Source organism: Ammospiza caudacuta, chromosome 9 (assembly GCF_027887145.1).
Source record: "Ammospiza caudacuta isolate bAmmCau1 chromosome 9, bAmmCau1.pri, whole genome shotgun sequence".
Classification (NCBI taxonomy): domain Eukaryota; kingdom Metazoa; phylum Chordata; class Aves; order Passeriformes; family Passerellidae; genus Ammospiza; species Ammospiza caudacuta.
In genome coordinates this window covers 21,476,756-21,491,053 of record NC_080601.1, presented here as the reverse complement: position 1 = coordinate 21,491,053, position 14,298 = coordinate 21,476,756, and the positions used below count along the sequence as shown (strand labels likewise).

The following is a 14,298-nucleotide window of genomic DNA, read 5'->3' as shown; positions in this document are numbered from 1 at the left end:
AAAACACTAAAACTTGTTCTAGTCAAATGAGTTGCCTGAATTACATGGGTTTTCTTTTCCTGGTTTGTAGAATACACTTTCTGCGGGCCAAGAAAAAGAAAGAGTGAAGCACAACAGAAGAAAATAATTTTATAATACAGTTTTATTCCTCAGAAGTCAATGAAGCATCAAAACATGCCTGCATTATCTCAAAAACTCAAGAGTCCTGCAAAATGGGTTCAGAAGATATTCGGGTGCAAAATGTCTCCCTGCACGGTTTTGTACTGGAGCACCAGTGGACAGTGAAGGGGAGGCCAGCTGGTTTAGGAGAAAGGTTTCAGCCCAGATTTGAATCAGACAGGGAAGAAATTTAAATTTGCACTTCCTTCTTCTCAAACCAACTTTCTTCCTAGTTCAGAATGCTTCTCAGGAAAGGGTTATTGGAAACCACAAAGGTTTTGAAATATATTCAATTTTTGCATGTCTTGGCAGAAAAACAGGTACCAGGAGTATGCATTTCACAGCAAAGACACTTAACCTGCTTCCAGCCCACCAGCAGAACAGAGCACACCCCTAAGCTGCAAGAAGCAGCACAGCTGTTTGCATTTCTCATTCCAGTAATCCAAATAATTATAACACTGTCTCTCCAAAATGATATGACTTTAAGCCACATTTAAGAAAAGTCAGCAATCTAAAATCAGCATTCAGTAAACCAGAAAGCACTAGAGAGAGAAGGAGAAGCTCATGCCCATCTTTTCAGAAAAAGTCAGTGTGTAATTGTTCAAGGTTTTGCTGAATGTCGGGAATGGAAGATTAACAAGGAGTGAGATTATCAGTGTTAGCAGGAGGAAGTCATGCAAACACAGCAAGGCCAAGAACAGCTAAAAACCTGGCCTGAAAGATAGCAAATGTGCTTCTCTGCAGAACAGAGCTGAATAATGAGAAGAAAGGAGCCAAATGAGGAACAGAAAAGCCCCCCCAGCAAGAGCAAGGCAATGGAAGCAGGCGCTCAGAGACAGAACTGCCCGGCGCTGCTGCTCTGCAGGAGTCAGCCCAGCTCCCCCTGTGCAGCACACCTGGGCTGGCTGGCACTGCCCTGCACCACCTGAAAGATCCATGGCAAAACCTGCCCAGGGAATTGGGTGAGCCAGGATGGATTTTCATTCTTTCCCTGCAGCTGAACTTGGAGAATGGACTCAGTGATATATGTGGAGTAGATGCCATCAGAGAACACCCTAAGAATTCCCCCAGGCCTAAAAACCATGTCACAACCTGTTAATGATGAATAATTAGATGAGTCCTAGGTAATCAGAGACTATTCCTAGTAGTAAAGTGATTCCTGGGACTGAAAGTCACCATACAAAATTTACTAAAGTGGCTGGTATCAATAAACCAACAAATGGAAACAAAATAATTCTTTACTCTCATTCTGTTAAGGAAAAGGCATGTGGTTTGAATTATGATCATATAAACCACTGCCTTCAGGCATTTTTTGAATGTTTCTAGTCTGTTAAATTCATTAGAAAATTTACACTGTCAAATATTTGAATAAAAACATAATGGGGATAAAGAGAAAAATGCTGTCTTTTCAAAAAAGTCACAACTGGTTTCCTTTAACCTTTATAAAAGTGTTTTAGATAAAATAAGATAAACATAAAACAATAATGAAATTATTACTGGTGAAAATTCTATGCGCCAAACAGGTACATGATTATCTTAATTCAGAAATTAAGGACTCTTCTCTTAGGAACAAAACTAAACACGTTCACAAAATCAAGGCTTCTAGCTGATCCATAACAACACTCATACAGACATTGTCCTTGATTCCAGAAGCGTTTACACTCAAAAGAGAGCAGACTGAAGTGTTTAAGCATTCAAGCTCAAACTGCATTTTCATTGCAGTCTTTCAGTTAGAGACAGAAAGTATTGCTGTTTCAAAACACTGCAGCAATTTCTACACCCAATGTTCCCACATCCATTCAGAAAATGACTGCACATGCAGGCAGGCCTGAACAGAGGCAAGGTGTGATGTCTTCTCTGGCAACACTTTTAACTGCGCCCATGTCATTTGGGATCACAGCTCCCTCTGATTTCCATATTCCAGCCCTGTTGAAGGACAGCGGCATCTCACACATTTCAAAGTGATGCACAAAACCTGGATATTTTGGAAATTGATGTTTACTGCAGAAGCAGCCTGGCATATGCAGCTGAGCCAGCTCTAATCGACAGAAACCATTCCACAGACATGAGTGGGAGCTGGAATGTGCTCTGCTTGCTTTTGCTTCAGGGTTTGTGCTGTCCTTACAGGAGGGATGTAATGAGACCTTGGACTAGTCTTTTTCCAGCTTAGTTGAGCATGACAAGCAGGAAACATCTCCATTGAAAAAACCCCATCTCTACCCTTTCTGAAAGACTGCAGATATTTAGGAAAACAACTGAAGAAAAAAATACAGAACTTCCATGCTAGTAATGCAAGATCAGAAGAAAGCAAGGAATGGGTGTTGTGTATAAAATGTGCAAAAATGGAACACCATTTAAAAAGAATATTTTCACATAATTCAGCATTAGGTGCCTTGATGAATGGTTAATTTCAGTGTGCTGATTCACATTTTCCTTCACACCTTTCACAGTTTTACCATTTATTTGGGCATCAATATAAAAAAAATCTAGTAATAAAATTTTGCAGTTCCTTCAAAAATCATTTGCAGACTCACTGCTCCTACAAAACACTTCCAATATAATCACACAGTCCTTATATTTACTATTTGAGCTACATTAGTTTGTGAAGTCCAGGAGATTTTAATAATACTCATCTAGTATATCAGTGGTTTCCACTGTGGCTGGTACCAGAGTGAGCAAACACCTCACCTTGCAATTAGAGATGATCTGTAAATCCAGGCCTATGTACACATGGTCCAGTAGCTTAAGACAAAAAATCCCTGTCAATCCCACTGTCAATTTGAACAAAATCACCCTGCAAAATACAGAGATTGATATCAAATACTTGCATTGGCATTGGCATTCTTTCCACATCTCCACCTTTTGACACCTACAACATGCTTTGTAGACATGTTAGCTTCAGAGCAACCAAACTATACGCTCAAGTTTACACTGGGAACTCATGAAAAAGCCATATTTCTCCTTCTCCTTCTGGCATTATGGACTATGCAATAGCTTATGCTGAGTCCTAGATGGAAAAACCTCCAATGGAGCATTTTTCCTAGCACATTCTGCCTTCTGCAAATTACTGTGGTATGACTGCAATACCTTTGTGCTTTTTTCTAACTGCTGGTCATATTTTAAAAGTGCCTATTGCTCTTGAGTCTAGAGCTGCATAAACAAAAACAATAATAATTAATAACTTTTGCAATTATCTTCTGCCAACAGAAATCTCAGCTTCAGCTTTGACTGGATACATTCAAGTGTCTTAAGTTGTTATCTAGGGTTGCTATGCACTAACTGTTGGTATGTTCCATCCCAAAGGCAGCTCCTTGGGAAACTTTGAAGCTCTACAAATAGAAGATTTTATTTATTATTATTGTGAGGGCACAGGAATGCACCAATTCACCCTCAAGGGACAGAGACACTTAAGAACCCTTGTTTCAGTGTTGGATGCAGAAATAGTTCACAATGTGAGGTAGAGAACAGCTCTAGTGCCAAATATCCTGTATGAGCAAGAAGGAGAGATCAGTGGACAAAATCCAGCACACCTACTGCTCACCTTTTACAAGTTTAAACTGAGCTTGGCTCCTTTCCTCATCCCTGGAGGTCAGCAGACCCCTCTGGGATATCTGACATGCCCTTTTTCCTGAAAGGAAGGATCACAAGCTCAGGATGCCTGGCAGACAAGAGAGGAAGCCTTCCTGATGGCTTAGCCCAGGCACCAAGTGCTGAGACAGCTGAAGAGAGGTGGCAGGACCTTGGCCCTAGAAAGGGGACAGAAACCCAGCAATGACTGAGATCCCCTGAGCAAGGAAATACAAAGGAAATACTCAACAGAGGAGATTTAAAGGGACAGGGATAATGAGAAAATCCTAAAAATTAAAGAGAAGAATAAAGGGAAAACTAGGAGCAGCAGAACAAGCAAAGTCATTGTTTTTCCTCTAAAATTTGCAGGTTTGATCCTATATCTGTATATTCATTGTGAATGTTCCTTTCTGTTGGCTGCTGCTGGGTTTTGGGTTACCCAGCTAGGACAGATGACATACAAGCCATTAAAGGGCTGAGGTGCCTCCTTACCAAGAGGATTTTGCAGTGTGCTGTGCTGGGAGGTGATGCAGAGACTCAGCCTGGCACCAAGCACCCTCCCTGGGCACTGGAAGGTGTCCCAAGCACACCAGGGCCTGCAGTGCTGCCCAGGGGGAATGGTGCTGTGTCCCAGGGGTCACAGCAGCTCAGGTGTGGGGTACACAGGTGTCTGCTCCACAGAGACACAATCCTGACTGATGGAATGCCACAGGTTGGCAAGACACCTGGGAAAACCTTCTGCTATAAGTTTTGCATACCTGTCATGTAAATAATTTTATCCCAAGCATGATCTCTTTGCCTTGAACTCCTTCCATTGTGGAGTTAATTCACAATCTTAACAACACTAGAAGGCAGGTTTTTGTGGTCAAATATATTGCCACATTAATAATTTCAGAATATTACATGAGGCACAAAAAGAAAAGTAGTGAATAAATTAACAGAAGAAGCCTGCATGGCTCACTAGAGAATTAAAGTGCCATTTTATTACACACACCTCAGAGTTAAAGTTTTAATTTTCTTTTAAAAGATCTCAATATATAACTTTCATCTTCTATATTCAAAAACACTTAGAGAGGATGATTTGTTCCTTTGTTGTAATCCACAGGACAAATAAAGCTATAGTCAAGTGATGCTGACCAAATCTCTGCAATTTCCCTGTGATATTGCTCTTATTGTTCTTATTTTTTGTATTCATTATTGCTCTAATAAGGAACTTTTCTCCAAGGATCCTGATGTTCTTTAAATACAAATGAGTAAGTCTTTCCCAATCCCTTGTGCTCTGCTCTGCAGTCTTGTCTTACAAACAGATTAAAAAGGGGCACACTGAGGCAGAGAGGTGTTACTGGCCTTATTTCCACAGGAACTGACTTTGAGGCAGTTCCTAGTTAGTGATTTGGCTCGGGTCAAACCCCTAGCTCTAAGTTGGAGGCAGTTCCAAGAATTATTCCCAGTGCCCTGCTTGGGACAAGCCTCCCTGTCCAGATGCATGGCTGCACACATTCTTACACTACAAACACAGCAAGAACTGCCCCTTGTGGGTTTCACTTGCCCTGCTGAGCCGGCACTGAGCAGCTTTTAAAAGTGGAAAGGCATTCAGAGGCATCTTTTTCTTTTACAAGCTGCAGACATTTGCCTCTTAGTGAAGAAGGTCATCAACCAGGCACAGAGATCCCTGTGAATATCACTGCAGCAGTTTCCAAATGGCTCCTGGACGCAGCAGCCCTCCTCACTGCCTTATATTGCAGACCAGCAGAGTTATATTTGGAGGCAGATATCGGGATTATGTTCCCAAGAGGCTCCGATAGAGTAAGTTCAGAGTGTGTTGTCATGATGGACATGCACACATGTGCCCTAGCAGAGTAGAGGTCAGCCATCATTCATGAATATGTGGAGACCACTTACAGTCCAGTTACAGCATATGCTAGTAACACGTGTTCCCCACACACCCTGCTTTCTCCCCAGTAAGCTGCTATATTTTTAATGTCTCCATTAGCTTTTGGAACAACTGACAGCTTTAAGCTTTTCCCTGCAAGGAGCTCCAATGTGGAAACATCATGCAGCTTTCAGTCACAAGACAAATGGCTAAAGATTTTAAGAGGAGGTTCCAATTCCAGAACAGGAAGCCTACCCAGTCAACCCTACACCTTTAACATAATTATTCTTATAATTATTATAAATGCACCTGGTTCCTGCAGCACTATTTGTCTTCAGAAATGCCCTTGCTGAAATTGCAGGTGAGTGTCTGCAATTCTGTCTTTAGTGTCTGTACCTAAGGCAATGTTGCTGGCCCTCATGCTTCTATGGGGAGGCAGAAGATTCAGCATTTAATTCAGCAGCACCAATTTACACCCAAAGCATATCAATTTTTACGTTTGTTTCAGCACAAGAAATGTTTCTTTCATCTAAAGGGAGAAAAGTGCCATTAAATGGTTTCTATCTAAGGCTGCCAGTCCTCAGTGCCCCTCAAAACCATGAGTTATGTTCACAGCTGCTAAAGAAAATTCCAGCTGGTGTTATAAAGATTCAAAATGGCAAGCTAATAGAAATACTATAAAGCATCTGCTGTTCTGAAGTCTTGTCTCTTCAAGAGATGCCGTCAGCTCCACCAGCAATGAAAAATGTGCTTGGGTATGAGATGAAATGATGTTTCTCTAAGGGCCATGTGATTTAGTCTGGGAGCAGTAAATTAACCAAGGCTCTTAATTTAAACATCAGTGAAAAATACATATTTTGCTATTAAAAGTTGGCTCAGTTTTAGTGGAAATGCCCAGACATGGAGAGGCACGAAGCTGTCCCCTCTCAGGTGGTTCAGGTTTGCAGAGATACAAGGAATAGAAAGAGGTAAAATCACACTGCTGTCACTGAAGGTAGCACACTTTGAACAGCAATTTAATTCAATTTAGTAAACTATTCTGTGAAAGGACATCCATCCCTTGGTGCAATCCCTTTGATTTTAGCTTTACAGCAGTATTTTGGCTAAGGGGCCACTGGCTGAAGGAAGAGCAGAGCAGGTCACTGAAGCTGCAGTTCCACATGCTGTGCTCATTGCTGCCAATGCAGTGGGGGTATTGGTGCCCAGCAGTTTTCTGGCTTAACCTTAATGCCCATCTCCCCTCTCTGGATCTTGCTGGCCTCTTTGGGTGCCTCAGGTGTGGCTCTGAAGAAACAGAACAGACTGAAAGTCCTTCTGATAAGAACTTAAACTAAAGTTCATCTTTCTGGCAGAACTGAGTTAGGAAGAAACCACACATAATTATGTTGGCAGCCAAGGGAAGACAATAAGCCCCTGGAAACCAAGTAAGGGAGATATTTGTGTGATAAGCTGTGGTTAGCTGGCAGTGATAAGAGATCTTACCAATTTTAATCTTAAATAACAGTTGCATTTAGAGTAAAAAGTGCATTTAAACTGCTCATGTTCATGCTGTGGTATTGTCAATTGCAACAAAACACAAAGGTGACTCTGGTGATGTGAAACCTCAGGGAAGGTATCTCCCTGTTGCTGTTATATTCCTTTCTTGAAGGTGTCCTTCCCAACTGGGGCACAGCCCAGCCAGGAGCTGTGTTCCCATGATGCCACACCTTCCTGTGGGTGCAGGGGTGCAGGCTGTATCGCCCTGTCACACTGTCAGGATATGATTCTGATCAGCTTTCAGATCGCGTGAAGCTTATCTCCACTTTTTGCAGATGAGCAAGGAGATAGCATCCCTCATTTCCCCGGCTGCTCCTCTACCCCATCCACTCTCATGTTTTCTGAAGGGATAACACATCCTCTTGTTTTCTTCCACATGGGAGCAAACAAGTTAGTTATTGTAAAGTTATCAACAACTTTCCAGCAGGACCACTTTGGACAAACACTTGCCAGCTGTTGACAATGTAGGTTAGGACAATGCTTTGGTAGGTTACCATTCACCCTTGCACTCCCATCCAACAAATGAATGACAAATATGAAGTAAACCAGCACAAGAGCAACAGCAAAACCAGCTCACTGATATGAATCTTCAAGAAACTGCTGCTGCAGAGAGATGTGCCATGGGCCACGAGTCCCATAAGTCAGAATACTCACTCACTAAAGTTTGTATTCAGGCAGAAAAAGAAATGGTATTTAAACACATAAGTGGACACTTTTATTTTTACAATACTGCACAGCTGGGGAAACCTTGGGACCACTGAGTGAAGTCCTGACCATCAGTATCTAACCTCTCCTGGATGATTCTCCCAACACCAGCAGCAGCCAGAGACCTTGATGACACAATTGCTTTCCTGCATTTACTGAATTGCTTTAGTTTTCAAGCAAATCTACAGAACCATAAATGCTTGACTTAAGGATAGAATTGTGAGTTTAGCTCCCATGTGGCTTGATGACCCCCTAAAGAAAAGTGCTCTGTGAGGACAGCCCTCCTGGGGAAGGGAGAAACCTGCAGGGGCTCCGGGGGAGGCACCTCCCGCTCCCCACGGCCTGGGCCACAGGGATGGGCTCTCAGTCAGTCACTTGTTCCTCTTTTGAACCCAGACCCTGCGGGCAACAACAGAGCAAGCACTCACACAGCATTTCCTTATCTTCATGGGCACACTCCGAAGTCCTATTTTCAAAAATAATGTGAGCACTTATGAGAATAAGTCCCAATGAAATTTACTTTTTGCAAGTGGAACTGAATTTTGCACTTTCACAGTTGTATCTCGACCTCTCTTGTACAGGATAGCTGGCAAATCCTTTTATCCAGCTGCTGACAGCCTCTCAGCAGAGCACAGCTCTTCAGGCTCCTAGAAAACATCCATTTCTAAACAGGAAAAAGCCAAAACTGACCAGATCTTGGGACAGCAACAGACCAGCTCTGAGGAGCAGTTTAAAAAACAAACTCTGGAGCTTTCTTGCTACCAAGTTTTTCATTATTTCTAAGGCTTAGAAAGAAGAAGGTGCTGACAAGACACCACATCAGTCCTTCAGAGAATCTAGCCTTCTCTAGCATCTTTCAACAGGAAGATACCCAGATTATTTACAATCCAATTTATTTAAGCTTTCACAAGTCAGAGTGAGTCCAGGAGGTGAAACACACCAGAGTAACAAAAGGACTGTCCTCTAAACCATCACTGTTGGGGATTTCAGAGGGCAATGTGAGATGCACCTAGTCCATTGTGACAGGAGAAGACTTTGAGGCAGGCAGTCTTCAGACCTACGCTGGGAAGGGCAGGGTGTGCCCTTCTCCTGAGGGGGAAATAAAGAGAGAAAGCATTTTTGCTGAAGATTGACAGATTAGACATTTCTTCTCCAATACTAAGGAGTTCAAGAGAGATTTTGTGTATGCTCAAAGGAATGAACAGATCTTTGTAAATTCTGATACACCGTAAATAAATTAATGAAATATTAATCATAATTTTCATCAAACTCTAGGAGAAATCTATCTTTGCATTACTTGGATAAGGCTCTGTCACTAGTTCAGCCTCACCATTTTTAGAAATTATTAGAGTTTTATAGCAGGTCTGAAATTCTATGCCAGTGAGACTGTGATTTTAATGCATATTAATGGCAGAAATGGGGGAGGGGAAAGGAAGTTGGTGTGATTCCCTTACAGAGTACAATACTAAATAAGAAGATTCCAGCTGTGCAACAGGAAAGTTAAAATGGTTTGTTTGGATCATTAATATTGCAATGAAAACTAATTAAACCTAGAGCTACAAGGAGGAGCTCATTAGAGATTTGAATAGAGGCAGCATAACACTCAGCAGCCTCCAGTTTTAGCAGCTTCTTTTATCACACCAAGTGGGATAGCAAGAGCTCACTGAAGAGACAAGGATAGTCTGAAGAGCCAAGGGGATATGGACACTCAGTCCATGGGATCAACTGCAAGGGCTTCTTTGGAAAATGCTGCATGAGCTTGGTAGCTCTGCAGAATCAGCCAAGCCCTGTCACTGGCTCCCTGCTCAGACTAACACTGCTATATCTCGGTCCCCTTGTCTGACCTGACATCTGAAACTTCATCTAAAATTTCCTTAGCCTAAGAGCCCTCAAATATGCTTTACAAAATATACCTACTCATTTAGCATCAGTCCCACATGCCCACCCCAGACATGGCACTTCACAGTCTGTAGTTTAAGCCTGACCCTCAGTTTTGCAATTCCTTTCTCCTTTAACGTCATGCCACTTTTGCTGTAGTCAAGGGTGTCCCTGCCCCTGTTCTGTGGCCATCAGCATCCTCCTACAGCTATTTAAATCTTCTCATTTCTGCTACTGTCATTCCCTCCCTCCCCCATGGCCTCCCTACATCCCTACCCCTCAAACCCTGCTCCCAGCTTCACACAGAAGCCAGGGACTATACTAACCACTTACATGGGCATTTGTCTCAGAAGTGAATAATGATCAGACTGGGCCTCCCTAAGTCTTGCATCCTTGCAACTTCAAGTAAGCACTGAAGCCCCAGCTAAGCTGTTAATTATCCATGGTAAGTGCTGGTAAAAGTGCTTGTATTTCACTCCACTAGAGGCTGCCAGGGTGAAGAAATGACCTCTTAATGCTGATCATAAAGGACTTCATGGGGGAGAGTTCTGAAAGAAAAAAGACACCTGGTAATTTTACTGATGCCTAAACTTTGCTGGATTGGGGTCCTACTGGTGACTTGAGAAATTTGGGAATCCTTCAGTCACAGAGAAAACAGAGTAAGATACTAAAGCAGTGACACACTAAGCTGCACACACGTAACTCAGACTAGAATTTTTCTTACATGATTTAGACAATTGAATGCCAAAGGAACATGATATGTGAGGCACTGGAACTGATGAGGCACTGGAACTGAGGAGGCAGTGGCAGAAGTTGCCCAGAGAAGCTGGGGGTACCCCACCCCTGCAAGTGTTCAGGGCTGGTCTGGGCTCTGAGGAACATGGTATAGTGAAAAGTGCCCCTGCCCATGACAGAGAGGTTGAAAGTCGATGATCTCTAAGGTTCTTTTCCACCCAAACCATGCTATGATGCTGAAAATGAACCCTTGCCTCCCTTAATCACAGCATCAGACCATGCGAACATGTGGACCACTGAAAAATCTTCCATTTTCAAGTCAGAAATTTCCCACCACTACAGCAGGTACTTATTCAGGTTTTTATTAGTTTTGTCCATCTTTGGGCATCAGAGAAATAAATTTTGAACAAAACCTTCTGCTGCAGCTGCATTCACTGCTAGGTGATAGTACTGCTAGGTGATAGTAGAGCCAAAGGACTGGACTGGAAAAGGCAAAAGCTCAAAAAAGGAGAAAACAGACAATTAATACTGAAGATCCCAAAAGATGAGAAAGGATCCAGGCCAGCCTGCATTTCCAGGCAGGAGTTATCAAGGCATTACTTCCTTAGATAGCCAAGGAGAAGAAAATCATGGAAAAATGCTGTAAAAGTAAAAATTTATCAGTGGACATGGAAAATGTCCAGAGGTATTGGACATGTCTTGACACTGGAAATGTCTAGGCAAACCCACAGCTGTGAGCTATGGGTTTGAAACAGAAACAGCCCCACACACAGGCTGCAGGAGTGGCACCACTGCACAGACCACTCTCCTGGCATCCCAGTGGTGGATGGTGGCATTTAAGGACACTCATCACCAAACGGGGATGGTTTTGATTTTCTGCAGCCAAAACAGGGACATGTAGATGTGATCTCTTCTTCACTCCTCATTCTGCAAACCCTTGCTTAGCTGAACCCACAAAGAGACTTGGGGTACATGGGCCAGGCTCAGGTGCCAGCGGGCCCACAGAGAAAGTAAGAGCTCAAGAGAAGCCAAAGTGCACTTCAGATTTCTCTGGAACACAGGAGTTCCAGCCTAAGCTGATATCCATGACACTGAACAGATTCATACAAACCCTGCAAAATTCACACCAAGAGATCAGGGATAATGTTCTGTGTCCTGTTTCCACCTCTTCCCTGGGGAAGAAATAGAGGAGTTTGTCATGATGTCACTTGTGCCTCTTTATAGCAATCCTCAGAACCTACATTCCACTTTCTATTTTACGCTCCCTGATGCTCCCCCTCAACCAAAGCCCTCAACAGCATGGTTTTGGAATGACAAATATCTTCACAGGCTTGAGTGACTGCAGTAACCTCACATTCCCTTTCCTGGTGCAGCTTGCATATCGCAAATTCACATAGTTCGAAGTCAGCCCTTGAATACTTCACATGCTGGTTCTGCTGCTTCCCCCTATGGCATCAACAGCTCTAAGCAACCCCATGCTGCCCCTGACCTGGCTCATCTGATATGCTTTAGACTGATAAACAAGGCCAGTGACAAAGAAAAGGGAAGGAAATCAAGAAACATGTTCTGGCAGAGCAATGAAGACCACATTTACACAAGCTGCCATCAGTGACCACCTCACATTTGTTGTCCACCACCGAAAGCTTTTAAGGATATTTTAAATTAATCTAATTCACTCAGGGCTCTGTGTAAGGGGAACCAGAGGTGCAGGAGTCTGCAAGCTCAATAGAGACAGACAATGCAGGGGAATGGCATCCACCAGAACTTGTGGTGCTGCAAGGATCAGTGAGAAAGGCAGTCTGGTTTCAGATCCCTCCCATAAGATTAATTTGGGCTGTGATGCAGGCAGACGTTAGTGCACAGCAAAAGCTGAATGCCTTGGCTGTCACTTGATCAGGCATAGTGATGATTTTACTAGCAAAGTGCCTCTGCACTGAGATGCTGTTTCTGCTAACTGCCTATCAGTAACTCTACCTCCATAGGAAAGACTTCAGGCCTCATCCAGCAGAAAGATAACATAGGTTACATCCTATAAGATTCTATCTTAAACCAAAATGTAGATATTTAAATTCCTGTTGAAGGAGTTAAAATAAGTTTTTACGTCCTTGTATCTATATATAACTTATAGGATTAAAGAAAGAAGGGAGGTAACATATTTAACTCTCTTACTTCAGCTGTCTAAATTTGAATTTTACTGCCATTCTTCCTTTGTCTATAAACATCTTTCCACTCACTTTGGCAGGCACAGCCCTACCATGCACAGATGAGATTTCTGAATGCCTCTGTCAGAGGCTGAAAGCTTTCAGCTTTCCACAGAACTGTGCACATGAGCAAAAGGACTGTTTTCACAGGCAGATAATGTAATCTATTCTGGGGAATCTGCATGGAAATGAATGCTGAATGGCTGTTTAACTGTAACCTGGTGTTTATGAAGATGTCTAATGACTTTTAGTGTTTTTAGATGTAAAAGAAGAAAAAAACATATTTCTAATCCCAAAGAAGGGATTAACTTTTTTCTGCCTCTTATATTCCATTAAAGATGCAACATTTGCTTTATGTCAAGAGAAGTCCCAGCTTCTTAAATGCCTTGTCTAAGTGCAAATATTACTTGGCACCAAAATGGGATACAGCTACGTCTAATGTCATGTCACCAGTATTGCTCATATTATAAAGAAAGTGGCAATTCCTTTGGATAGGAACTGCGTGGTTTGTTCAAGTAACTCTGCTCTATGTACATTCAAAATTGGCTTCTGACAACAGGATTTCGAAAGTAAAGTGCAACATATTTGTACATGCAAGGAACAATATGAATGATCTGTAGCAGCCCAGTTGTCCACTGCTCACTGGGCATAGCTGCCCTTGACTAGCAGTCTGACAGCAAAACTTCCAAACACAAACACACAAAACTTCCTTATCACTAAATCAAACACAAACACACAAAACTTCCTTATCACTAAAGACAAACACAAACGCACCCAAAACCACAAGCTGAACATTTCTACCCAGAAACTAACCAGGTTTTCTTGTAGATGTTACATATTTCACGTTTTGTGTCCCCTCTTTTGATGGTTGAACTGACAAGCAATAGAAAAAAAAAATCCCTGGGTACATCAAATTTTTGCTGTGCCAGTGCAATGGATTATTCTGTTCTCTGGTTACAGCACATCATGAAAATGCAATTCAGTGGGTGACCCAGCCAAGAGGGGATAACAGGGGCATGAGCTACCTGAATTACCACTCCTAAGGAGCACTGAATCTACATTTTCACAAAGGAACAGCTGGAGTTTTCCAGGAGTTAATTCCTCATAAAGATGCTCAACCTTTCCACTCTTACAGCATATTTTCTTTTGAAGATTTAGTCTGTTGAAAATCCCATTTTACACCTGAAATAGGAAAGACAAAAAAACTACCTTCTACTCTACCACCTATGTTCTTTAGTAGATCATTTGGAGGAAACTCACCATGGTTTCCTTTTAATAAAGTCCAACATGCTTTCACAGAATACAGATGGACAGGAGATGCAAGAATATTGGATAGAAATTGGACATACTTTACCCTTTCCTCTCGCTCTGACTGCTTTTTTCTCTTCCTCCACACACACCACCTTCAGAGAGTAAGCACCCAGCCATTTTCAGAGGTTGCTTAGGAGCTTTCCAAGTTATCATCATACACGTCAAAGGTATTTTAAGACACAGCTGAGTGTACCAGAATATGCAACAATGACAAAGCCAGGCTGCCTGGCGTGTTTTGTTCACGCTGTATGAATACCTACATAGGAAAAATTCCAGCAGCGCTGCCTCACTAAAGGAACTTTATCAACAAACACCCCTCCAGTGACTGAGATA

At 42.4% G+C, this 14,298-nt stretch overlaps 1 protein-coding gene across 1 annotated transcript in view; it reads right to left on the bottom strand.

The window, feature by feature from the left end:
* Positions 1-14,037, bottom strand: part of C9H10orf71 (chromosome 9 C10orf71 homolog) — a 38,390-nt gene extending 24,353 nt beyond the window's left edge. Inside the window, exon 1 of the mRNA XM_058810425.1 lies at positions 14,009-14,037. The gene's annotated coding sequence lies outside the window, so the exon portion shown is untranslated. The remainder of the gene's footprint in view (positions 1-14,008) is intronic.
* Between the last annotated feature and the right edge of the window lie 261 nt (positions 14,038-14,298).